Source organism: Dermacentor albipictus, chromosome 3, assembly GCF_038994185.2.
Source record: "Dermacentor albipictus isolate Rhodes 1998 colony chromosome 3, USDA_Dalb.pri_finalv2, whole genome shotgun sequence".
In the NCBI taxonomy this organism is placed as follows: domain Eukaryota; kingdom Metazoa; phylum Arthropoda; class Arachnida; order Ixodida; family Ixodidae; genus Dermacentor; species Dermacentor albipictus.
This window is the reverse complement of record NC_091823.1, coordinates 92,404,842-92,408,474: the sequence shown is the minus strand read 5'-3', so window position 1 is coordinate 92,408,474 and position 3,633 is coordinate 92,404,842. Positions and strand designations below refer to the sequence as shown.

Below are 3,633 nucleotides of genomic sequence, written 5' to 3'. Positions count from 1 at the left end.
ATGCTGAAACTGAACGGGTTCGTGAAGGTACACTTAAATGGGGAGGCCGCAATTTCTCTGTTTGCTCGTGCGACAGTGTGCAACCTGTTTGCCGTTGCCAAAATTTTTTACGTGCTCCAAGCGTTGTGCATGTCAAGGGCTAACATACAACGTTTACACAGAGTACTCGCAGTGTTTACATGGGGTTCAAGCTGGGAGCGCACCAGTCGCACTAATCTCTTTCGTTCGGTTAAAACTGGAGGATTAGGTCTGGCACATTTGTTCATTAGGCAGATTGTGTCGCGGTTTGTTTTCTTACGGGACCAAAATGACCCATTTTTATTAACTATGTTTCAAACAAGGCTGAGCGAAGCTATACCTGAGTTTATTGTATCGTCACATCGGTAGGGCGCGTGGCAGAGCGCGTGGTTTCCTAAAAGAGGTAGTCTTGGCGTTTCAGCTGTTAAAGGTTCGGTTCTCCATGGAATACCTAAGTAGGGTACCACGAAAGCGCTTATATAAGGACCTGGTAGACACAATGTTGCCGGTGCCATTGTATCGCTCGATGTTCTGCATTGGACCTGAAAAGGACGTACTAAAAAGAGTAAAACGAATGCCAGTACGCCCATCGGTAAAGTCCTTCTTTTTCCAGCTCCACACCAATACTTTACCTGTGAAACCGTGGCTAGATGAAAAAGGTCTTTCCGTGCCTTGGAGCGTCAACTGTTTACTATGCCGGAAACCCGAAACAATAGAACACATTTTTCTAGACTGCTGGGATGCTGTGTTCCATTGGGACATATTACAGAGAACACTAAAGAAGGACTTGCCGATTACACCATATGGGATTCGTTTCTTGCCTACTCTAAATGAAGACAAAGTACCCTATGACATGTTCATGCTGGTGTCCTTACATAGCTTATGGAAAACTAGAATGGCCGTGAGACATGCCGAAGTAAATGCCCGGCCTGTTAGAGAATACTTCATTGAAAGCATTTGTCATATTAAGGAAATGTATAATTTGCAAAAAGAAAAACCAACATGGCTCAGTGTGATGACTGAGCTAGCGAATTTTAAGCGATTTTAGCCCTGTGACTGCCAACCAATGGCAGAGATGTTGTCGTGACCGTTGTCTATTGTTAAAATGTCTTGTTTTGTAGCCTTGTTGCCATGTCGGTAATAAAGACAAAAAAAAAAATACTCGTGGCTCAGTGGTAGCGTCTCCGTCTCACACTCCCGAGACCCTGGTTCGATTCCCACCCAGCCCATCTTGCAAGAGTTGAGCCAAAGCCACCTAGAAACAAGCGCAGCTGCTTCTATACCGCCGCGAGGCCGCGAGCGACGGCGCGAGTTGGAGCCCCGTTTCTCCTCTGTCGTGACGTCACGATGTCACGTGGTATGGCATGGGGTCAAAGGTCATTGAAGGCGACACCGCCGCGCCTGAGGAGCTGGGTTGTGCTCTCGTAATATGCTTCGCATAAAAAGCGTCACAGATGGGCTCTTCAGTTCAGTTCCTCTTTTCTGTGTAAAATCAGCTTGAAATATTTACCCTGCAAGAAGCAGGAGCATAAACTTCTTTTTTTTTCATTTGAGGAAACGGTTTTTCTTATTTTTAGAAAGTAATAACTAGAGTTTATATATCTGCTTGTGTAGTTATTACATCGATGTATATTCAAATGCATGCCTCTGGGGAAAGTGTAATCTAGAAACAAAGCAGTTACATTACACCACTTTCCTGATTTTAGAATGATTTACAACACCTTTCGTGAAAGACCAGGTTTCTGAAGCGTATGAGGATAACTTCTTGGGTGAGTTGGTGTTGTCTTTCCTTTCCTTTCGCTTCTCACTGTTTTCTTATTCTACAGTTTTTGCGCTAAAAAGTATCATGGTATGTGACGTGTATGTCGCTGCGTGCTGAGTGCTAAACTTTTTTAGAACGTAATAAACATGACAAAATAAATTTTCAGCGAAGGATTATACCTTGTAATTTAAGTGTTCAGTGCATGTAGCTCTGTGTGCGAAGCTCATATATCGGAAACAGGTAACCACACATAGAGCCTAACTCTATACCATAACGATTTCAAAAGAGGGTTCAACTCTACCTTTCGCTCCCGATGGCTCGACTGCAGAAAGGCCCTTTGTTGTTTCACGCAAGGCAGTCTGTCACAGATTGATGTTTCTGATGAACAACGCGAGAGCGAATCATTTTCCAAAACAACAATCCGGGCATGAAGAAGGTGGCCTCAGCATACTCCTTACACATACTTATGTAGAGGACGCTTAGTGAAAGTTTTCAGTGTGCATGGGCAGACGATCTTTCGATGCAGCAACTCTGAGGCCGTCTGCACAAGAATAAGTCCACAAAGCAAAAGAAATGACCTCGGAGACGTTTATGCATACCGGCTCGCAGGCACTTTCACAAAGAATGGCAGCGGTACCTCATCCGGCGGCCCCGGTACGTGACTTAACCTCGTTAGTATAGAGAGCCCCTAAATGCAGGCGGAATCCAACGGGATGTAGTGGCGAACTTTCTCGCTCGCTCTCCTCCATTACGCTCGCCGCAGTACCAATAGAGTGTACGCATATTCAAACGCCCAAGTGTTAGGAAAGATCAAAATTGAAGAAAGCCTCTTGTTGATGACACTGATAATATGCGCATACCATTCGTGGATAATGTTGTTTACTGGGTCACTGGCGGGAAAGGTTTCTTTTTCTTCGTTACTTCTGCTAAATTGTTGGAAGCGTCGCTGAACGAGGTTAATTTCGCACAAGAAGGACCGAATGGTCATGTGCTAATTTTGCCGTAGCGGAGTCACTGTCCGAACACTGCTTTGTTTGTTCTCGGTTTCGTTCATTCCCACCAATACGTCGGGAAATAAGAACGTGAAACGCATTCACATTTCCGCCTGTGTTTCTGAATTCATTTTTGTTATATGTTTTTTGGTGTGACGTCGTTCCACTTGGTAATTCAACACGAAAGATTGGTACTCTGAAATGTAATTCATAATGAGAAGAAAAACGTAAAATTGTACTAGCGAAAAATACAATGGAAAAGTATGGCAAATGAGAGATTTCTCTGAGCGAACGGGGATGGCATAGGAGAATGGGGTCTTCAGAAATGTTGCGCAATACAGCGAAGGCGACAAAGTAAAAAAAAAAGAAGAAGAAGTGGGAGACTAACATAAACTATTGCGGCTGAATATTCCGCATGTGAGGCTTTGAGTGCATAGAAATGGCAGATGGCTCGAGACTGCAAAACAATTTTAAATAACTCTTATACGTTATAATACTGCACCTAAAGTATACAAGCCACTCTACACGCGAAATACTATGATATATAATAATGGGTTTGTAAGTACACGACGAATATAAGAACTTTCTGAATGTAAAAAAACAAAAAAAACATGCATAGGAGATCACACCCTAGTTTTCAGCACTAGTGCACGTTGTTGTGGAAGTACCCAGTACTGTGCATGTTCATGTTTCGCAATGTACATGATGGTACAGTGGGTCCATCTCTGCATCATCTGCACAAAGTATGATGCTGAAAAACGTTCATATATTCCTGTTTGTTACGTTTTTTTTCGTCTCTTCCGTTCAGAAGCACCACTCTGGTTTAGTTTCCGCAGGGTAATGTGTAGTAGATTTCCATTA

General features: G+C 43.3%; 1 pseudogene; it reads left to right on the top strand.

Annotated features, from left to right (window-relative positions):
* Nucleotides 1-1,160, top strand: LOC139057726 (uncharacterized; annotated as a pseudogene).
* Nucleotides 1,161-3,633: the final 2,473 nt, after the last annotated feature.